This window comes from Saimiri boliviensis, chromosome 21 (assembly GCF_048565385.1).
Source record: "Saimiri boliviensis isolate mSaiBol1 chromosome 21, mSaiBol1.pri, whole genome shotgun sequence".
Lineage (NCBI taxonomy): Eukaryota > Metazoa > Chordata > Mammalia > Primates > Cebidae > Saimiri > Saimiri boliviensis.
This window is the reverse complement of record NC_133469.1, coordinates 21,774,675-21,798,774: the sequence shown is the minus strand read 5'-3', so window position 1 is coordinate 21,798,774 and position 24,100 is coordinate 21,774,675. Positions and strand designations below refer to the sequence as shown.

The window sequence follows — 24,100 nt, the reverse complement described above, 5'->3', positions numbered from 1 at the left end:
CCTGTTCCTGGCTCCCGCTGGCTCCATGGAGTGTGCAGCCCTGGCTGTGCCTCCCCCACTGCAGCTGGCACCCCCACAGAGGCTGCTCCAGATAGACCACCACTGCCATCAGAGGCAATTCTTTTAAAAACTACATTTTATTTAATGAATGATATTAAACACAAATAGCTAATTTTAGAAATATTGTGTTTTCCATGTTATAGTTACCCAGTGACTATGGAAATTAAATATGTATTACAAACTGAAAGTGAGAAAATCAAGACATAAAATTTTGTTTGTTTAGCCCATTGAAAATAAAAGTCAGAATATGCTTCAGTAAGGCTACCTGTGAATTAAAAAAACATAATTATTACAACAATCTATTACGGTTATTCCTTAAGTGATTCCTAGAAGTGGCAATAATTCATGCTCTTAAGCTAATGATTTCATTTTTTTCTCACAGATTAAATATAAGCATATATATTTATAGCTAATTTAAAATATTTTTGACATGTGAAGTAGAGCATGGCATCAATGATGATACCAATAAGAAATTAAAATATAGCATATTATATTAAAAGTTGCTGTTTATAAACATGTTGTATTATTGGTATGTCATTTGCACATTTTTTCTCAACAAGTCTTGCTATGACCATGAAGACAGAAAGCACTGTAGCTATAGCAAACAGAAAGATATTTAATAAAGGAATTTAGAAACAGCTCTTATAAAATAGCTGTTTTGTAGAAAATCCGAGGAAGAAAAAGCCAAGGAAATCTGCCAGTGACTTCTAGAAGATCAAAATTTTTTAGTTAACATGGGAAGTAGTCATTGATTTTCTCAGACTTCTGCAGCACTAGTGGGAGTATTTTGATAGACAGTGTCCACAGTCACTAGCAAAACCTTATGTCTGTCATATGCATGTCCTGTCCCATGTGATTCTTTGCTGCACCCACGTGAACAGGAGTGATACTTGCTTCTGTTATCCCCTCCAATGCTTTTGTTAATGCCTTGTATTTGTGGAATACAATCTAAAATTCTGCTGACAGGAATTATGAAGAAATAGATGTTCTGGGCTTCTAGTCTCTACGACACTGGGAAAAGAATACACAGAAAATTTATTATTGAGTGGCTAAAAGACAAAATGAAACAAACTCAAAATAGTTTTTAAGGTTTATACCTTTTAAAACAATTACATAGCACCTTAAAGATACTCTACCTAAGCAATACAATCTCCATTGCAGGGTATTAATCAACACACTTAACTATGTAGTCTCTTCAAGGAAGCTCAACCATATCTGTAAAAGAAAGAATTGCAGTCCATATATATAATTGTTATTAGAGAACCTTTGTTTTTGTTCTCGAGAAAAATCTGAGAATTCTCTCTTCTGTGTTATTCTTGTCTCTTGTTTATAATTGTCTCTATTTTTATATGCATAGTGAGAGTTAGAGCTACAAATAAGTATATATACCTAAGATCTTTATGGATTTGTGCATTGTAGACATTTTGTGCAAATCAAATGATACAATATGTGGTTCTTTGTGTCTTGTTTCTGGCATTTCACGTAATTTATCTAAGGCATTCATATTGTAAACAATGTGTTTTACTCACCTATTTAAACTAAGTTGGGGTAGAAGAATAAAGTGCTGAATATCTCAGTTACTGAACTCATTAGAGCTCTTAGTTTTCTCTTGAAGTCTGATCTAGATGGGTAGATTCAAGTATCTGGCTGATTATGTCTCTAAATCCTAATCATTCATTACTTTTCAGAAAACCTCAAACAAAAGCATTTTAGGAAATTCCTCCCACCATCTGTAGACCAGACAGTTATTATTACACACTCTAAGAATATTATGCTAGCTCCTCATAATATCTAACAAATTCTCATTCAATTTGTAGATATTACTATGAAACTGTACATTCTAAAGTGGTAAGGCCAGAATTGGTCTTATTTGCCACTATATTCTCACTTTCTAATGCAATTCTTAGAACATAATACATACTACATGTGCAGCTACCAAATATATGAACAAATAAAAGACCTAATATAAAGAAATATTGCATTGAAGTTTCCAAGAACATAATGAATGAAAATTCTAAGTGACGAATGCCAACAAAATCAAGAAATAGATTGAATGCCAGATTCACAGTCTAAGAAAATATCATTATGTTTAGGTTTTAAATAATTACAACAAAATTTTATTTCATAGTGCTGATTTTGAAACTTTTCCTGGATCTTCAATTTATTAAAAAAAGATAAAGTGATAGGGAAGGAGAAAATAAAACTTAAAATGAGGAGGCTGCCATCATTTAAACTATCATATGTTCTATGGTTTGGCTCCTTTCTGTGAAATCCCATGTTGAAACTGATCTCCAGTTTATCAGTGTTGAGAGGTAGGGCCTACTCCGAGATGTTTGGGTCATGGGAATGCCTTCATGTTTTTGGGCTGAGATGGGGTTGTGAAGTTTAGCTTCAGCAGGAATGATTATGTTTCTGAGAGAGCAAGTTGTTTTTAAAAAAATCTGTCTTCCTGGTTTCTCTCTCTTGCTTTCTCTCTCACCACATAATGTCTCTGAACCTGCCTGCTTCTTCTCCACTTCCTGGAATAAATGAACTCTACCAGAGTCCCTCACCAGGTCCATCTGCCCAATCTTAGACTTTCAGTAGCCAGGATTGTGGGCATTGACTTCTTTCTATTACAAAATACCTAACCTCAGGAATTCTGTTATAGAAACACAAAGTGTAATAAACCAATGTATATAGTAAATTACAAAGTAAAAGGCAGTATAAATTACTTATGGAATGGATAGTACAAAATCTATTTACATTTGAAAGAATAATGTAGTAGATAGAGAATGCAGATTTTTATAGTAAAATGAGATACCCATGTCTCAGAAAGAGAGAGAGAGAGAGAGAGAGAGAGAGAGTTAGAAAGTAGTAAAATAATTTTCAGCATAGTTTGCAGAATAAAGGTGGACTGAAATATGAACACGTCTTCAAAAAAAAGAAAGCAAATAAAATTTTGGAGCATATTCATAAAATAAATGTGGACTGAAATGTGAAGACATTATAAAATCTATAATATTCTCAACCCCAGGAAATCAGGGTTCATTTCTCATAGATAATCAGTCATGTGAAGTCCTTCATTGAACCTGTTAAGCTAAGAGCCAGATCTCCCTAATCTATGGAAGTTTATTTAAAGCTTATTTGACAGGCATCACTGAACAAAAGGAAAGTTGAGTCCTGAGTGGGTGCACACCTGGGTGATTGGGAAAAATGTTGAAGCCAGAACATATGGGTTCAGTCCTTTATACTTCATATTCCCAGTGTCCTCACACAGCCTCATTAAGTCTCCCATTTTTCTGTGGCTCCACTATAAACTGGCTGGGGTGTCTGCCTCACATACTCTGAGGGTGACTGAGAACCACCATGGCTCTCCAAACTAAGACTAGGAGACACAGCAAGGCTTAGGAGCCTAGGGGAGCAGCCTGTGGTGTCATTTGAGATGTTCTGGGAGCTGAAAAGTAGCATTGTGTCACAACTCTACAAGTTGAGGACAACATACAGGAAGGTGATTCACAGGCTAAAGCCCAAGTCCTAGATTGTGAATCCCTTAGCCGAGACCTTCAGCATTTTCTGCTTTCTTTTGAGCCAGGTTGGAGAGCTCCAGTGATCCTTGAGATCTGTGACTGCTGCATATCACGATCACGGCATCTTAGAACCCTGAGTGTGAGAACCAATGAAACCTCCGTCCCAGTGATATGCAAATGTGTCCTTTCTCTAATCAATCTTCTAATGCAAATGTTAGAAGTTTTAAAGAACTTTGTTAAATTTTTTAATTTTTTTAAATTTTACTTTAGGTTCTAGGGTACATGTGCAGATCATGCAGGGTTGTTGCGTAGGTGCATACTATATGTGGCATTTCTCCCCATGTTATCCCTCCCCACACTCCCTACCCCCTGCTGTCCCTCCCCTAGCCTCCCCCACCTGCCCCCAGTGTGTGATGCTCTTCTCCCTGAGTTACATGTTTGCATGTTCAACACCCGCCTGTGAGTGAGAACATGTGGTGTCAGCAAAAAAAGAGGGAAAAAGCTATATATGAGGGAAGCTTTACAAACATCATAAAAGCTCTCAACTATGTTGTCATAATCTGAAAACACTCCAACCCATCTCAAAGGTCTTTGTACATAGTGAGTTAAATTTAGGAAGATGGAGAGGCTATAAAGATTGTTTTTCTTTAAAGAAAATAAAAAACACTGCTCACCATGTTGGTCAGGCTGGTATGGAACTCTTGACCTCAGGTGATACTCCCTCCTCAGCCTCCCAAATTGCTGTTTTTACACATGTGAGCCACTGTGCCAGACCAGCTGATAACTGTTTTGAATTGTGCATCAATATTTACTTTATAGTCTGTACTGCAATTTTCAGTTTTTGTAATAAACATATCAGGATTGAATATCAAAGTTATAAGTAGGAACTTGGCACAGCACCTAGAATATGTCATCTCAGCATTTTCGGGGGTCAAGGCAGGAGGATCACTTGAACCCAGAAGTTTCACTTGTGGGCTTGGAGAAGGAGTACATGCTTCTATTGAATGGTGAAAGTAGCTTTCAGCAGATAAATGGAGTGTCAGAGGAGAAGGCAGTAGGGAGGTGGTCTTCCCCTGAAGTACAGCCTCTCAGCAGCAGGGCTGGTCTCCAGCTGCTGTCAGCTGAATTCCATATCACTCCACCATTGATGTCCTGCTGTCATCTGCTGGTGCCTCTTGGTGTGCTCTTCTTCTTTAGGGCCAAGCTTCCGTAGAGGCTTACAGGGTTCTAACACTTTACAGTTTCTTTAATCTATTTTTCAGAATAGCGACTAATTTTATACATATATATATATATATATATATATATACGTATATATACGTATATATAGGCATATATACGTGTATATATGTATATATATGTATATATGTGTGTGTATATATACATATGTATATATATATGTATATGTATATATATATATACATATGTATATATACACACACATATATACATATATGTGTGTGTGTGCATATATATGTATGTATAAATGTGTGTATATATGTAAACAACAAATCATCAACACTTTTTCACTGCTAAAATATTTTCCCCTTCTCCATCCTGCTGCTTCCTCTGGTGACTTTCTCATTATGCAGGAAACAACACTTCAGGATTTAGAGTCATAAAAAATAAAAATAAAAATAAACAGAAATTGAGATGCGTGTTTCCTTTCATTACTTTTTTGTTTATTTCTTTACTTATTTTGGTGTTTGCTTCTTCTCTTTCTTTTTCAACACTATCAAGTAAAATCACTTAGCAAGGCAACATTATAGATGGCTACATAAGGTGGGGAGTGAAAGTAGATCCAGGAATAAGTAATATTGATATCTTAATCACGTATGCCCTCAATAAACAGTAGATCCTATTTGGTATTTGTGGAAACTGAAAGAACACTTTCTAAAATTCAGGTACACACTCACCTGTGTAATATGTCTCCAAACACCTGTAAAACATAATGAAAAGGCTTTATGCTTTCTCCAAAATGAATCTTCCACTAAGTTCAGTGTGAGATCTGGAGGCAGTTTCTGAAAATATTGTTTTCCTGCCATTTTCCCTTCAAGAAAGCATTTTACATTTCTTCTCTAATGAAAAACCTAGTCTATCATATTATCATGAATTAATGTCCTGATACAATCTGAGTTTTGAAGAACTTCTTTATACAAGTGAAGAGAAAAAAGATGCAGAGAGTCTATTTTCCATGGTAACCATGAAGAATCTGCTCAGTCATCTTCCATGGGCCCTATTACAAAAATGAGTGGATGAAATATTATCTTTGGATTCCCAAAACTCCCAACCTTTCCATGTCTTCAAATTAACCTAATGTAAATGAATCACTCACTATTTTATAAATGTTCAAAAAGCCAAAATATGTTATTGAGTTTAGATAGGGAATATTTGTTGGGGCTGTCACCTTGACTATTCCATGTTTTGTTGCTGGTGGATAAAGTAAGAGAGATCTTTGTTCTGGTAAAATCCAGGAAGTTGGATTAGTTATGAAAATTTGTTTCTGGAAAAAAATAATGGAAATAAAAGGAAGAATGCATTTCAGGAGTAGCCCCACTGGCTACTATGCCCCCAGTGGGGCATACCAGGAGTAGCCCCACTGTTACTGTTTGTTCACCAGCAAAATTTCCATTCATCCTTCAAGACTCATCCAGAGTTGATCTTTGACTCTGTGTGCCTAATAGATAGATATTTGTGGCAGTTATCATGTTTTACTGAGATTATTGCTTTGTGTGTCTGTAACTTCTACTAGATTGTGAAGTCTGGTTGAAGTGACAATGTCAACAAAATCAAGAGACAGACTGAATCCCAGATTCACAGTCTAATAACATTACTTTTAGGTTTCAAATAATGAAAGCAAAATTTTATTTTATACTGCTGATTTTGAAACTTCACCTGGGTCTTCAGCATAAGCAAAAGAAAGATAAAGTGATAAGGAATGAGAAAATCAGATATAAAATGATGGAGACTGTCATCATTTAAACCATCATAAATTCCATGATTTGGCTTGTTCCTGCAAAATCACATGTTGAAATTGATCTCCAACTGGGCAGTGTTGAGAGATAGGGCTTACTGGGAGGTGTTTGGGTCATGGAAATCAATCCCTCACATATAGATTAATGCTTTCATGTTGTTGGGGTGATTTGGGGTGGTGAATTTTAGCTTCAGCAGGAATGAGATTGTTCCAGAGAACACCTTGTGGAAAAGAGTCTGTCTTTCTGGTTTCTCTCTCTTGCTTTCTCTCTCACCACGTGATCTCTTTGGACCCATCTGCTCTTTGTCCATTCCCTGCCATAAATGGATTCAGCCTGAGTCCCTCACCAGGTGTAGCTGCCCAATGGTAGACTTTCAGCCACCAGAATTGTGAGCATAATAAAATTCTTTCTTTTAAAGGACCTCAGGCATTCTGTTATAGAAACACAAACTATAATAAACCAATGTACATATAAATTACTAAATCAAAGGCAGTATAAATTACTTATGGAGTGGATAGTACAAATCCTATTTACATTTGAAAGAATAAGGAGATAAAGAATGCAGAACTATATAGTAAAATGAGATACCCATGTCTCAAAAAAAAAAAGAGAGTGAGAAAATGATAAAAATAATTTGCAGCATAGCTGCAGAATGAAGGTGGACTGAAAAATGAAGGCATGTCTTCAAAAAAAAAAAAAAGAGAAAATGATAAAAACAAAAACAAAAACAAAAAACTTGAGCATACCCATAAAATAAAGGTGGATTAAAATGTGAAGACATTATATAATCTGTAATATTCTCAACCCCATGAAATCAGAATTAAATCAGTAACATAAAGCCTTTCATTGAACCTGTTAAGCTAAGAGCTAGACCTCCCTAAGTTATGGGAGCTTATTTAAAGGCACTTGACAGCCATGATTGAACCAAAGGAAAGTTGAGTCTTGAGTGTGTGCTCACCTGGGTGATTGGGAAAAATGTGAAAGCCAGAACACATTCATTCTCTCTCTCTCTCTCTTTCTTGTGTGTGTGTTTTTTTTTTTTTTTTTTTTTTTTTTGGCTCCACTATGAACTGGCTGGGGTGTCTGTCTCACATACTCTAAGAGTAGCTGAGAACGACCATGGCTCTCCAGACTAAGACTAGGAGCCACAGCAAGGTTTGCAATCGTTAGGTGAAGTGGTATAGTTGTTGGGGGAGGTGAAGCTGGAAGAATACCACTGGTGATAAGGAGTCCAGTGAAGACACTGTGGATTGTTAGGTACTTGATTGAGTCAATTAGAAAGAGGTTATTTTCATTAATAATAATCAGCACTGAGACGTGAGGTTGTCTTATCAGAGCTAAGAAAAGACTCTGGGTACTGTAGACAGCTGTCAAGGAGGTGGCAATAAGAGTATGAGAAGGGGCTCAGGTGCTGGTATATGATGTATTTCTCATTTTTTTTTAAAATTTATTTATTTTTTAACTTTTTTATTGCATTTTAGGTTTTGGGGTACATGTGAAGAACATGCAAGATTGTTGCATTAGGTACACACATGGCAGTGTGATTTGCTGCCTTCCTTCTCCTCAGCTATATCTGCCATTTTCATAAGAAGGACTTTGGAGTAAAAGTCTGTGAGGAAAGGTACACTTCTAAGTGCTAGGCTACCAGTCATAAGGTAAGATAAGGCAAATGGTAAAGTCGTGAGTAATCCTCCTAGTTTTCAAATGTCTTGTTCATCATTGAGATTATGGATGACAGATCCTGAACATAAAATTAATATAGCTTTAAAAAAGGCATGGGTGCAGCTGTGAAGGGATGCTAGGTGTGGCTGATTAATGCCAATTGTGACTGCTATAAGGCCCAGCTGCCTTGTTGGAAAATGCAACAATTTTTTTGATATCATTTTGTGTTAGAGTGTTGATTGCTATAAATAAGGTGGTAATAGCCCCTAGGCATGATGTAAAGGCTTGGATTAATGGGTTATTTTCTATGAAAGGGTAGAGGCAGGTAAGCAGGAAAACCCCAGCTGTAACTATAGTGCTGGAGCCGTGCTGAGACTGGGGTTGGGCCTTCTGTGGCACATGGAAGTCAGACATGGAGACCAAATTGAGCTGACTTTACCGCTGCTGCTAAGAGAAGGCTAATTAATGAAAGAGAGTTGGGCATGAGATTTAGAATATATGCATGTTGAAATTTTCATGTGTTGGAGAATAAGAAGAATCATGCTGTAGCTAACATAAAGCCTATATCGAGGATGCAGTTGTGTAGAATTGCTTGCAGGGCTGCTGTTTTAGCATCTGCTCAACCTTATCATCGATGAATTAGTAAGAAGGATATAATTCCTACAACTTCTCATCCAATAAAGGGTTGAAAGAGATTGTTGGTAGTAACCAGAACTAATATCATAATGAGGAAAGTAAGTAGATATTTGAAAAATTGATAGATGTTAGGGTCTGAACTAGATCATATTGAATCAGATCATCACAATGATAATGTGAAGCTAATTTAATCAGTGATGATATGGTGTGTACTAAATATTGCACCAACCTAATCATCTCTGTCTCCACCTTTCTTAATACCCTATGAGTTAGGTGTGGTCTTCAAACATTCATATTAAAAGATGTAGAAGATTAATATTTTGAAAAGCTCATTGTTCTCCAGAGGAAAAGGGCAGCACTTAGAGTTAACTGCATCCAGGTGACCTCTGAAGTTCAGCACTGCAGTGAAGGAGATCCTGACCTTGAGGAGTGCTTAACAAAATTTTTCTGGAAGAGTCACTGGGGGAAATATTCATAGAACCCTGGGGTGAGTGCAACTTACATGGAGAATATTATGTCTCTCTTCCTTTACAACTAATAAATGACAGTGACAAAAAATATCTAATTATCGTACACCTACTTAATGATATTATTTGTAACTCATATTATTACTTTTTATGACAGGAGATTATTAATCATTGTTATTTTGTGTATTTCATAATTGTTCAGTATATTTTTTAAAGAATTTTAAATATCTAGTATTTGCTGCAATACATTTGTATGCATTGTGAATGTATGGAATTCACAATAAAACATATCTATACATATAGGCATGTATATATATATGTGTGTGTGTTTAATGCATGTATTAATATTGGTACATTGAATTAAGTAAAAAGAGGTATTTATTGAATACTGTAAATGTTGTGCTTTCATGACCTTAAGCTTTTAGACACGATTTTAAATGGCTAAGGCAATGATAAGATGAAAATGTTGATACTAAAGGAAATAAGAAGGCTCTCCAAAATACCCTAGCTTAGAAATCAAAACACAATTGTTGAGCAGATAAATGTCTAGGGCACAATTTAATAATTTTGCCTTATATTTCACATAATTTAATATGATAATATATAAATTAATTTTTATTAATTTTATTAATTTTTATTAATATAAAATAAATTAATTTTATTTATATATTATCATATTAAATTATGTGATAATATATAAATAATTTCACCTAATTTAATGTAATACTTGTGATTTTAATTGAGGCTTAAAGCAAGCTCTATCCTCTGGGAATTTGATTAACCACTACTCCTGAGGGTATGAGTTGGGCATTATTGTTAGGGAAGCAAGGCATAGGAGAGCTAGAGTGACACCATAGGAGAGAGAAAAATGGCTTCCATGAAGGGAGTGTTTGTGGAAGGGGACCCAAACATGGAGTCCAAAGGGGTGTGGAAGAAGAGGAGGAAGAGGAAGAAGAGGACTTTTTAAGAGGAACCCCAACTTTCTCTAAGACCTCAGGCCAATGAAATTAGTTCCTTAGAATTTCCGCTGGAGTGGTTGATGTTTTGTTTCTTCCTGCACCTGCTAAATTTAAACATAAACTGTTAAATCTCCCAGATGGAGAGAGATGGGAAGGGGGCCGGGTGCTGGGAAGTTCTTGCCCTTGAAACTGTGCCCCCTTGTGGACCTGGAAAGAGAACACATTCCCTCAGTCCTAAGATGTTTATTGCTAAGGAAGCAGCTTAGTAATGCCTGAAAGGACAGACTCCAACAACCACGGAGAGTCCAGACGTCCTAAAACTCACAACAGTACACGCTTTCTAGGTAATTGTAGTTATGCTTTATGCTTTCATGTGCTCACACAACAAAATGCCAAAGACGGTTTTTAATAAATGGATCAATAGATTAATACATTTTGTCATGCTGTTTGCTCACCTGCACGGAGGCACAGGTTAATGTAGTCTTTACGTAGAAAAGACCCTGAGATAAGAAAAACCTAAAACAAAGATGGCACATTCCTCCTCTTGCTTTCCGAGGGCATCCTACTCTGTAGAAGAGTGGCTTTTAATAAACTTGCTTTTTTTCACTGCATTTTGCCACTCACCTTGAATTCCTTCCTGCAAAAGATCCAAGAACCTCTCTGAGGGTCTGGATCAAGACCCCTTTATCTGATAACATCATGGACATGCTAACAAAAATTAGAAGCATCATGCTGGCCCAGGCCACTGACCAAGCAAGCTCCTAACAACCATTTGTCATGTTGTTGATTGCATCCATGGCATATACCACATCCAGCAGAACACAGTTATAGGGCTGTAACAGATGGGCAACTGAATCACATGGAGCCTCTCTCTGTCAACCAAGGCAACATATACGTATTGACAGTGTAGTTACTGCTACATGGCAGACACAAGGTTTTCCTTGTAAGCAAGCTAATCAAGCTAGTACTATGAAAGGTTTAGAGGCTCGCAGTACTGTGTATAGACAACCCTGGTGCATTGACAGTAACTGACATACCCATTCTGCTGGACATTATGTTCAGGACTGGGCCAGAGAACATGGCATAACATGACACTTTTATGTCCCATAAAACCCCAAGCAGTGGGGTTAATCAAAAGGAAAAATGATCTTTAGAAAGTACAAATTCAAGCTCTGCTGCGTAAACCTAGCTTGCATGGATAAATGAATACACAATCTGCAGTCTTTATTTCTTTAAATTCAGTCAAAGGCAGGACCCCTGAACCATAAGACTGATTAGGGCAACTGTTCCTCCTGGTCTACCACCATTCAAAGAAGGGTAACTGAGACCATAGCTTTGCTCCCAGACCTGCTGACAAAAAAAAAAAAAAAAAAAAAGTGTTTTGTGCATGAAGATGCCAATGGACATAGTTCCAGGAGAAGGGTCATTTCACTGAGGCTTAAATGGTGACAAATACTCCCAAGCTGTATAGGCTATTTCCTGCCAGTGAGTGGCAAATATCTTGGACAGTTGGGATGGTCCCCATTGATCCCATTGAACACTTTAAATGTCCAAGAGAAATGTGTATACTCCGTGGCATGGTGGTGGACTTTCTATTATGCTGTACTCTCAACCAGATTGCTTTGATAACTGCTTCCAAACCTAGGTAACATATGGAATATGGCCCCTTTATGAAAGTTGGCTACATAACTGGGTTGGGTACTTGGATAGCTGGCAGCAGGAGACACTGCTTCGTTTAGGTGTCATACTCTCAGGCTGTTCACTGTCCTGCTTTTGTCTTTGCTATTCCTGTGCTGTCTGCCTTTGGTGGAGTCAACACAGTGCTGCTAAAGTCATACAATATCACACACCCTTCTTCTCGGCCCAGGAACCATGGTGGGAGAGGTGGGCATGTGAGACTATAAAGGCAGTTTCAAGAGTGGAATAAAAGAAAACAACTTATTGCATGGCAAAAGTAAGGCCACCTTGAAGCAAAGCCATGATAATGACAGTGTTTGATTTCTAAATACCAAGGTGTTCTGCAAAAAGGCCCTCAAGCAATGCCTGTAGCATAGACAACCCTGCTAAAAGAAACATTCCCTGTAACACATACACCCCTAGAGAAACACTGCCTGTAGCATTGATAATCCTCCTGAGACACACTGCCTGAAGCATACATAATCCCCAAGAGAAACATTGCCTGTAGCTTGGATAACCCCCAGAGAAACATTGCCTGTAGCATAGAAAATCCCACAGAGAAACACTGTCCATAGCATAGATAATCCTCCTAGAAAAACACTGCCTGTAGTGTAGGTAAGATTCCTAGTGAAACATTGCCTGTAGCATAATCCCCCCAGAGAAACACCGCCTGTAGCATAGATAATCCCCCCAGAGAAACACTGCATGTAGCATACATAATCCTATTAGAGAAACACTGCCAAAACACTGCTTGTAGCACAGAGAATCCCCCTGGAGAAACACTGTCTGTAGCACAGATAATTCCCTTAGAGAAACACTGCCGGTAGCATAGATAATTCCCTAGAGAAGCACTGCCTGCAGCATAGATAATCCTCCAGAGAAACACTGCCTGTAGCATAATCTCCCAGAGAAACACTGCCTGTAACATAGATAATCCTCTTAGAGAAACACTGCCAGTATGATAGATTATTCCCCCCAGAGAAAGACTGCCTGTAGCATAGATAATCCCCCTAGAGAAACACTGTAGCATAGATAATTCCCCTAGAGAAACACTGCCTCTAGCATAGATAATCCTCCCAGAGAAACACTGCCTTTAACATAGATAATCCCCCTAAACACTGCCTGTAGCATAGATAATCCCACAGAGAAACACTGCCTGTAGCATAGATAATGCCCCTAGAGAAACACTGTCTGTAGGATCGATAATCTCCCTAGAGGAACACTGCCTGTAGCATAGACAAGCCCCCTACAGAAACACTGCCTGTAGCGTAGATAATCCCCCTAGAGAAACACTGCCTGTAGCATAGATAATCCTCTTAGAGAAACACTGCCTGTAGCATAGATAATCCCCCTAGAGAAACTCTGCCTGTAGCATAGATAATTCCCCTAGAGAAACACTGCTTGTAGCATAGATTATCCTCTCAGGGAAACACTGTCTGTAGCATAGATAATCCCCCTAGAGAAACACTGCTTGTAGCATAGATAATCCCCCCAGAGAAACACTGCCTGTAGCATAGAAAATCCCCCTAGAGAAACATTGCCTGAAGTATAGATAATCCCCCTAGGGAAACATTGCCTGTAACTTAGATAATCCCCTTAGAGAAACACTGAGTGTTTCGTAGATGACTCACCATAGAGAAACACTGCCTCTAGCATAGATAATTCTCCCAGGGAAACACTGCCTGTAACATAGATAATTCCCCTAGAGAAACACTGCCTGTAGCATAGATAATCCCACAGAGAAACACTGCCTGTAGCATAGATAATGCCCCTAGAGAAACACTGCCCATGGCATAGATAATGCCCCTAGAGAAACACTGCCTGTGGCATAGATAATCCCCCCAGAGAAACACTGACTGTAGCATAGATAACCCCCCTAGAGAAACACTGCCTGTAGCATAGATAATCCCCCCAGAGAAACACTGCCTGTAGCATAGAAAATCCCCCTAGAGAAACATTACCTGAATTATAGATAATCCCCCTAGAGAAACACTGACTGTAGCATAGATAATCCCACAGAGAAACACTGCCTGTAGCATAGATAATGCCCCTAGAGAAACACTGCCCATGGCATAGATAATGCCCCTAGAGAAACACTGCCTGTGGCATAGATAATCCCCCGCAGAGAAACACTGCCTGTAGCATAGATAACCCCCCTAGAGAAACACTGCCTGTAGCATAGAAAATCCCCCTAGAGAAACATTGCCTGAATTATAGATAATCCCCCTAGGGAAACATTGCCTGTAACTTAGATAATCCCCTTAGAGAAATACTGAGTGTTTCGTAGATGACTCACCATAGAGAAACAGTGCCTCTAGCATAGATAATCCCCCAGAGAAATGCTGCCTGTAGCATAGATAATTATCCCTTAAAGATGCTTATGTACCCTTCCCAGTGGTCATGGGTTTTGGTAAGGAAGTCTGAGGCATGATCAACCACACATGTTATTCCAAAAGCATGCTATACAAAGTGTATTATCTGGAGGTCAGGTGCAGGGATCCAGCATCCTGTGGCTGCCTGAGACATGATATCTTTGGTAAATTTCTAGTCCGTGTTTCTTTCTGAGAAACTGCATTTGTCAGCCTCCTTCTGCCTCTGAGCCTAGGAAGGCCTTTGGCAGTAGGTTTGCATAGATCTGCTCACTGTGGCGCCTTCAGGGTTTGACTGTTCTGTCTTGGTGTACTCTTATTTGGGGTTAATCTGTCTGATGACGTTAACCTTCCTGTAACCAGCTATTTATATGGAAATATGGAAATTTCCATAATTTGGAAAATTTTGTTACCATTTCTTTAAAACACCTCTCTATGATTTGCTGTTTCTTTTCTTTCTTTCTTTTTTTTTTTTTTTCAATTGGTCCCATTTTATTTTCTTTTTCTTTTTTTTTTAATTGCATTTTAGGTTTTGGGGTACATGTGATGAACATGCAAGATTGTTGCATAGGTACACACTTGGCAGTGTGGTTTGCTGCCTTCCGTCCCCTCACCTGTATCTGTCATTTCTCCCCATGCTATCTCTTCTCACCTCCCCACCCCACGCCCCTCCCCCATTTCCCCCCAACGGACCCCAGTGTGTAGTGCTCCCCTCCCTGTGTCCATGTGTTCTCATTGTTCAACACCCACCTATGAGTGAGAATATACGGTGTTTGATTTTCTGCTTTTGTGTCAACATGGATTTGCTGTTTCTTAACCCCCTCTTAAAGTCCAACGACTCTTAGGTTTTCCCTTTTAAGGTTACTCTGTAGATCTCATAAATATTCTTCACTCCTTTTCATTCTTTTTTAGATAAAAATATCCCCTGACTGCATTTTCAAAAAGGGTGTTTTTGGGGTCACCGATTCTTTCTTCTGCCTGAGCAGTTCTGCTGTGAAGACCCTATTGTACCTATTGTACACTCTTCAGACTGGCCAGTGTCTTTCTCAGCTTCACAATTTCTAGTGTTTTAAATTATTATTATTTTAATCTATCTTTTAAATTACTCAAATAAATTTCTGGATTGATTTTATATTTCATGTTAAAGTTTGCTTTTTTTCTCCCAAAACTAAAACTTCCATATTGCTTTTCTGTGCTATCTTAAAGTCTGCTGTTTTTTTTTTCATCGTTTTCCCCAACACTGCAATTTCCAAGTTTTTATCAGAGAGTTCACACATGACCATCTTGTTAGGGTCTGTGACTGATGCCTGCTTTGTCCATTTGGGGACATGACGGTTTCAGGTCTATTCTTGTTCCTTATGAATGCAGGTCTATGTCTTTGCACTGAAGTTTAATTTGCCTTTGCTATTTCAGTCTTCCCTGTCTGACTTGTTTTAGAGTATGTCTCTCCAGGCATCCTCATTTCTGAGTTGCCTCACCCCGGGACTGCTGCCTTCCTCTCAGCACTAGATGAGGCCCGAAGCCCAGGCTTGCTGAGGCTCTCAGGCTGGTTCCCAGTGGGGCCTTTCCTTACGGTGGAGGGTGGTCCCTAGGGGATTCCTGGGTGGCGCGTGGGCTGGCCAGGGCTTCCTGCTGGGAGCACCCGAAGGTGCATTTCCTACAGTGCTGAGGAGCAGCCAGAAAACTCCGCGTTGGTGCTGCTCCCCAATGCCTGCTGTTCCACTCCGGCGGCCCTCAGGAGTTCTCACCCTACAGGCATTGCGGATGCTTCCTGCAGGTGGAGGCTGGAGTGGCTTTACTGAGAAAGAACCCAAGAAGCTGAGGAAGCTGGCTACCACCTGGATTCCACTTTTTCCAGCGTAGAAATGTGACTGCAGGGGACCTTTCTGTGCAGTGCCTGTCAGCCTGTGGGTGCGACAGCCTAGGTAGAGGTCCCTTTTGCCACCTTCTGCTTGAGGTGTTTTACTTCTCTCTTGCCCCATAAATGGGCGCAGTCTCAGTTTTGTGTTTTGAGATATTTCTAGTATATTCTTGTTGCTGGTTTTGGTTTTTTGAGAGGGAGAGTAAAACCAGATTTCTACTTCATAGCCATTTTGGTTGAGAATTTTTTGTTTACATTCCCAAGTTACTTGAATGAGAGCTGGACCTTGCACAAAGTATGGACCAACTTCAATGGATTCCAACTGATCTAAAACTTATAACTGCACAAATGTTATAGATGACCTCTGAAGGTGATCTTGGGCAGCCCGCCGCGTCACTGCATGAATATATAACCTGTGACGTTTTCTTTGATTCCTCTTCCACTCATCTTCTGAATTGCTGAAACCTAACCCCATTAGTACCTTCTGCTCTCTTGTAAGTCACACAGAGTCTCTACAGTAAAAGTTGCAGCTCACATGTATGGTCTTGCTATCCAGTGTGCCACTGGTGGTGTGTTCCTCCAGCCTCCATTCTGGGCTTCTTGTTGGTGTCATTGCTGTGAATGCATTGTCCTCTGGAGCAGGCTAGAAACTGACTTTTTTTTTTTTTTTAATTTGGGTTAAGGGTTCACTACAAACCCTGTCTCAAAATTCTGACAGAGCCAGGCATGTGCAGAGCAAGGCTGCCAAGATGAGGCTTGCACTTTACAGTGAGGAATGGCACCTAGGAAATTCTCCATGGGCTCCTCCTTCCAGGGACAGGGATATAAGGTTTGCAGAAAACAGTGTTAAGAGGCTATTGTAACCTAATCATGGAAGGGACGTTCCATTGCTTTTGTCACATCCATTTAGTCAAAAGCAAGTCACTACATCCATCTCACAGGCAAGGGGAAGGGGCTGCACAGCATGTGGGGCTGGAGGTCATGTCTGCTTCGCAAAGCCTAGAACACCCTTGCCCCAGATAGCCTCAGGACTTGCTCCTTTATCTCCTTCAAGTCTTGGCTCAGGTCTTACCTGTGCAGTGATGCCTTCCCTGACTACCCTATTAAAATTACAGTCTCAATTCTCAAAAGAAAACAAAATGACACACAAGTGTATGAAAAATTGCTAAACACCACTAATCATTAGGAAAATACAAATTCAAGTAACAATGGGCTATAACCTCACACCTGTTAGAATGGCTATTAGCAAAAAGACAAAAGGTAACAAGTGTAAGTGAGGATGTGAAGAAAAGGGAAACTTTGCATACTGTTGCTGGGAACATAAATTAATACAACCATTATAGGAAGAGGTGTGAGATTTATTTAAAGAATTAAAAATAGAATTGTCACATGATCCAGTAATATCACGACTGCATATATATCCAAAAGAAATGCTATCTGTCTGTCAAAGAGATATCTGCACCCCGATGTCCATTGCAGAACTAATTACAGCAGCAGGGTGTGGGAACAGCGTAAGTGTTCCTCCAAGGCTGAATGAATGACGATTATGTGGTATTGATACATAGTGAAATACTATTTGTCCCAAAAAAAGAATAAAAACCTGACATTTGCTACAACATGGATGAACCTAGGGGACATTTTGCTAAATGAAATAAGCCAGGTACAGAAAGACAAATAATGCATGATCACACTTATATGGGGGAATCTAAAATCATTGAAATCATAGAATCAGAGAGTACTATGGGCTGGAAAGAGGGAAAAAATGTGAAAGTGTTGGTAAAAGTACACAAAATTTCAATCATGTGGGATTAAGTTCAAGAGATCTATTGGACCAAGTGATGGCTTTAGTTAATAATAATATATTCCTGAAATTTGGTCTGAAAATAGGTTTTTGGTGCTCTCACTACAAAAAAAAAATGTTAAGTATGTGAGGTAATAAGTGGGCTATCTTGATTCAGCCATTTTACAGTGCATACATATTTCAAAACAACATGGTGCATCCAATCATCTATACTTTTATCAATTAAAATAGATAAAATAATTAAATAAATTAAAATAAATGAAATAAAATTGCAGTTCTCACCCATCCGCCCCCTATCCTCCTCCCCAGTCAATGTCTACCCATACAGTGGTGGTGTGGAGTCAGCTCTCACCAGCTCATGAGAGAGTTGATTGTTACATTTTCTGAAAATGTGGGACTCTGTTTTCTTTTCTTTTCTTTTTTTTTCTTTTTTTTCTTTTTTTCTTTTTTTTTTTTGCATTGACAGCATGTAACTGACCACAGTAGGGACATATACACCACATAAATTGACAAATTAGGGACTTTTTTTTTTTTTTTTACTTTCAGTAGTCTTTAACTTTATAAAATTTTAACTTTTCTACACACAAAAAACATTCTAGGAATTAATCTTTCAAACACTTATGAAACTGCAAATTATAAAATAAGAAACTTAACACTTGTAATCACAAGGGGCATCACAGTTAGTCCTTCCACTACATGTAACACTGGGGTATAGTTTCAAGATTGAATAGAATATTATAATACACAGATGGTGGGGAATTGACCCCTTCAGTGTACTAAGATTTTTCTTTTTTTTTTTTCTTCAACTTTTATTTTGAGTTGAGGGGTACATGTGCAGGATGTGCAGGTTTGTCATGTAGGTAAACATTTGCCATGGTGGTTTGCTGCACAGATCAACCCATCACCTAGGTATTAAACCCAGCCTGCAGTAGCTATTCTTCCTGATACTCTCCTTTCCCTGCAACACCATCCGATAGGGTCCAGTTTGTGTTGTTCCCTCCATTTGTCCATGGGTTCTCATTGTTTAGCTCCCACTTATAAGAGAAATTTGGCATTTGGTTTCCTGTTCCTCTGTAAGTTTGCTAAGAATAATGGTCTCCAGCTCCGTTGATGCCCCGGCAAAGAACATAAACCCATTCATTTTCTATGACTGCATTATATTCCATGGTACCACATTTTCTGTATTCAGTTTATCATTAATGGGCATTAGGGTTGATTCCATTCTTTGCTATTGTGATTAGTGCTGTAATGAACATATGTGTGCATGTATATGTCCCAACCTGCAGGACAACAACAAGAGCTCGAAGGGAGGGAGTGGGGATGGATGGGCAGGAGACGCAAAGAATGGAGACAAGACAGGAGTCTGATCAAGTCTCGTTTATTGTTGCTGAGCTCACAGCTTAAATAGGTCAGGCAGGGAGGCGGGGCAAAGGAAGCTTGCAGTTGGGAAGGCCTTCCTAAGTTTCAAAAACTGAAACTTATCAGCAGGAAACAGAAACGGAAACATTCAGCAGAGAAACAGGAACTGAAACTGAAACATTCAGCGGAGAAACAGAAACTGAAACATTCAACAGAGAAACAGAAACTGAAACATTCAGCGGAGAAACAGAAACTGAAACATTACTGAAACTTATCAGCGAGGAAACAAAGACTGAAACTTGTCAACAGGAAACATTAAACTGAAACTTATCTTGTGCAAACCTCAACAGATCACAAAATGGTGGCTATTGCTGCCCACAGGTCCCCCTTTTTTATTTTATTTAGAAATTAGGCTGAGTGGTAGTTATGTCCGCGGGAACCGTGCCTGTCTTAGGTCAGAGGACCCCACATGAGAGAACATTGACTCCTTATCCATCATGGGGAGGGGAAAAACGTTTTCCTCCCTATCTTAGGCGGAGTGTCCTTACTCATGCTCTTCAGTTGCCCGTCATTGGCTAACCGGTTCAGCTCACCGGGTGACCTGAGAGGAAAGGTATCAAGCTCCATCTCTAGGTCTGCCATCTCCAGCCTGTGGTAATGGACCTGAATGGGCTGCATCGTTATGGCCTCAATTTGTGATCTTGAGAAGCTCCTGAGTTTGCTGAGTATAACAGGACCGATAGACAGTAAGACAAGGAGGGAAAGCAATCAGGATAAATAATACCATGTTGTTGACTCCTAAAAAGGGAAAAGATAGAAGACCCTCAGGGCTCGGTGTCGTCCCTGGGTGGAGTTGGTTTTTCAGATTTTGTGGTATCTACTTGCTTTACAAGTCTCTCGAGAAGCCACCTGGCCGAATCGGCTTCCTTGGCATAAATGCACACCGATCCTCGACCCCAAATCAGGACCGGGTCCGGGCCATGCCATGCGCCTGTCATGGGATCTTTCCACATTACCGATGCATAATGGCTTTTGGATTCAAAATGCCAGTGTCGATCGGCAGCGGAGTGTCCTTCTTGATCCAGTGTTAAAAAATTTAAAATAAATAAGGAGTGTGATAAAAGGTTTTTTGGTGATCCCTTATGGGGGTACCATTCCCCCTTTTTTATTTTATTTAGAGTGGTTTTTATGGTGAGATGAGCTCTTTCTACTATGCCTTGTCCCTGGGGGTTGTACGGGATGCCTGTAACATGTTGAATGTTTAGGTGAGTACAGAATTGAGTGAAGGCTGTACTGACATAACCAGGCCCGTTGTCAGTTTTGATTTTACATGGACACCCCAGGGATGCAAAGGCAGTTAAAAGATGAGCAATAACATGTTTTGTGGCTTCTCCAGTTTGTAAAGAGGCAAAGATATATCCACTGCAAGTATCAATGCAGACATGAACGTATTTAAGATTTCCAAATTCTGGGATGTGGGTGACATCCATTTGCCAAAGGGCATTAGGTAGGAGGCCTCGAGGGTTAACTCCAAGATGTGGGACCAGTAAGTGAGGTGCACATTTTGTGCAGGACTTTACTTTTTGTCGGGCTTGTTCTCTAGTTATGTGATGGAGTAGTCTTAAGGATTGAGCATTAAGATGATGCAAGTTGTGCGAATGTTGTGCTTGAGCTAGAGGGGTGTTACGGAGTTGAACTAACAGAACACGAGTGGCTAGGTCTGCCTTGGCATTTCCAGAGGCCAATGGACCAGGTAAACCTGAATGAGCACGTAAATGTCCAATGTAGAAAGGTTGTGTTCTGGAAATTAATAGCTTTTGTAGTTGAGAAAATAGTTTTGCAGCAGTTGAGGTGTGTTTTATGAATGGGGCTGTTTCTAACTTTGGGACAGAGGTAACAATGTATGCACTGTCTGTATAAACATTGAGAGGATCATTGGGAAACATGGAAAATGCAGCTATAACTGCATGTAGCTCTGCTAATTGGGCAGACGAAGATTGGGATTGAAAGCTGATAGTTTGGTTTGGGGTAACAAAGGCTGCAAGCCCTGTGGATGACCCGTCAGTGAAAATGGTAATTCCATTTGGAAGGGGATGAAGTCTGGTATTTTTAGGAAAAACGAAATCATGTCTGTTGGCAAAATCTAGAAGCTTATTGGGAGGATAATGATTATCGAGGTTGCCAGTATATGAGGCGAGTGCAATGGGCCATGCTTCAGTATTTTGCATGAGCCAATGGATCTGCTGTTTGGTATAAGGTTGGACAATGTTGTTAGGTTCCTGTCCGAAATATTCCTTTCCTAGGGTTCTTCCTTTGGTAATTAGACTGGCTACCATAAGGTAGTAAGGTTCAATGACTTTAGTGGGCATATTAGGAAGATGGATCCACATAAGTGGAGCAGTTTGCCAGAACACAGCTGTGGGAGATAATGAGGACATATAATAAATTGGAGTGGTTTGTCAATATCGAAAAAGGTGATGGTTTGGTTATTGATAGCTTGGTTAACTAAATCGATAGCTGATTTTGCTTCAGGGGTGAGTTGTCTTAAAGAAGTAGGACTGGGATCCCCTACCAATATATCGTATAGGGGCTTGAGATCAGCTTTGCATAATTTTAGATAAGGTAACAACCAGTTTATGTCTCCTAATAATTTTTGAAAATCATTGAGGGTTTTTAAACAGTCTAGCCTGAGTTGCACCTTTTAAGTCGATAGGCGAGTTCCACTTAACTGAAATCCTAGGTAAGTGTAGGGATCAGTAAGTTGCACCTTCTCTGGGGTGATGACTAAGCCACTAGCAGTAAGGGCAGTTTGTAGACTTTTGAAACAAGACAAGACCACTTCCTCTTTTGCTGCTGCTAAAAGTATGTCATCCATATAATGGATGATGTATACATCCTTCCAATCTTTTCTAACTTCAGCAATGGCAATGGCCACATATGACTGACATAAGGTGGGACTGTTGGCCATGCCCTGAGGCAAAACCTTCCATTGACATCTCTTCATAGGCTCTTTAAAGTTAATTGCGGGAAGGCTGAAAGCGAAAAGCTTACAATCCTCTGGATGGAGAGGGATAGTAAAGAAACAGTCTTTTAGGTCTACAATAACTTTGTAGAATCCCAGAGGTATAGCTACAGGGGAAGGGAGGCCGGGTTGTACAAAAATATACACCACCCTGTTCCAGGGTGCCCAGGGATATTAATTCCAGCCAAACTTGGTTATACTCATTTTTTTTATACCACAAACATATTTATAAACGAAAATGTAGCATCTCCATGAACAGCTGAAGCTAGACTATCTACAGACAAAATTAGCAACAAATCTGATGCACTGTAAATTCAAGTTCTCAGGACAACAAAAGTGATTAAGCAAGACCTCAAGTAACAATGTTAATGCCATTTACAAAGGAAAAAACTGATACAAAAACATTCAAAACCTGAACATCACTTGGCATGTAAGGGGAAAAAAAAGCAAATTAGCTGAAAGATTCATAAACACAAGGTCTTATATACATTACACAAAGTTCAGGTGTTAGCCTTGAACGTTAACTTTCAAAATACCTTCAAATATATCCAACTCAGATCACAGAATTTTGGTATCGAGCCGCTTCATCCTCAAGATCATCCCAATCAATGCCCTCATCAATGCCTTCGTCCTCTGAATTATTGGCTCGACTGGCTAGCCATACAATCCTCTTTCGATATTTTGGATTAGCTAATTTTTGTTTAAGGCCTGTGGCTACACGTTCAGCAAATTTCTCTAAGGAACACACAGGCCCACCACTCTCCACGGGTTTCTGTTCCTCTTTACCAGAGTTGCTATTAAATGACATTAAGTCAGCTTCCCCTGACTTTTTCTCCTTGCCCTCTTTGGGTTCTGGTTTTTCCAAAACTAACGAATTTTCTTTAAAGGGGGGGCTTTTATCGGACAAATTTTTACATGAGTCTCTCAGGCAAGTTTCCCCCTGGGTTATGAGATTAGCAATGACTGGATCGTCATGTTTTTGGGTAATGACCTCATTTATTAGATTCCAGTATGAGAAAGCAATTACAGGGGCCTTTTGAAGCCCGAAAGCATCATAATAATCTTTTAGGGCATCCCCTACTCTTTTCCAACATCTTTGATCTATGGTTCCTTCTTGAGGGAACCAGGGACAAACGTCCTTAATATAATCAAAATATTTAATTAACTGGTTTACTTTCACCTTTACTCCTCGCGCCTTTAATGCTATGCTGAGTTCTTCTACAAACAACTCATGTTTACTAGTTTCCTGACCCATAATATCATTGTCCACTTACCAGAGAGCAAGGTCGCAGCAGGTTCCCATGGTGACTCCTTCTCTGGATTTCTTCCTTCAATCCGGCCGGCTTCGACGATGTCCCTCACTGTGTCCCTCTTACTTCGAGCCCCACGTTGGTTGCCAGACTGTCCCGACCTGCAGGACAACAACAGGAGCTCGAAGGAAGGGAGTGGGGATGGATGGGCAGGAGAGGCGAAGAATGGAGACAAGACAGGAGTCTGATCAAGTCTCGTTTATTGTTGCTGAGTTCACAGCTTAAATAGGCCAGGCAGGGAGGCGGGGCAAAGGAAGTTTGCAGTTGGGAAATTCCGGCCTTCCTAAGTTTCAAAAACTGAAACTTACCAGCAGGAAACAGAAACTGAAACATTCAGCGGAGAAACAGGAACTGAAACTGAAACATTCAGCGGAGAAACAGAAACTGAAACATTACTGAAACTTATCAGCGAGGAAACAAAGACTGAAACTTG

At 39.5% G+C, this 24,100-nt stretch overlaps 2 long non-coding RNA genes across 4 annotated transcripts in view; one reads left to right on the top strand and one right to left on the bottom strand.

Annotated features, from left to right (window-relative positions):
• LOC141582645 (uncharacterized) overlaps positions 1 to 3,677 on the top strand; it is a 27,407-nt gene extending 23,730 nt beyond the window's left edge. For both annotated transcript variants that reach the window (XR_012515532.1, XR_012515533.1), the window contains one exon: positions 3,635 to 3,677. This is a non-coding gene — a long non-coding RNA (uncharacterized LOC141582645). The remainder of the gene's footprint in view (positions 1 to 3,634) is intronic.
• Positions 582 to 24,100, bottom strand: LOC141582646 (uncharacterized). Of its 2 annotated transcripts, XR_012515534.1 has the most exons (4): positions 23,632 to 24,100; positions 5,486 to 5,508; positions 1,197 to 1,275; positions 582 to 1,071 (listed from the first exon to the last, which is right to left on the bottom strand). It is a non-coding gene; the product is annotated as an uncharacterized LOC141582646 (long non-coding RNA). The 2 variants fall into 2 exon arrangements; XR_012515535.1 differs by lacking the exon at positions 5,486 to 5,508 and having other exon boundaries at positions 585 to 1,071.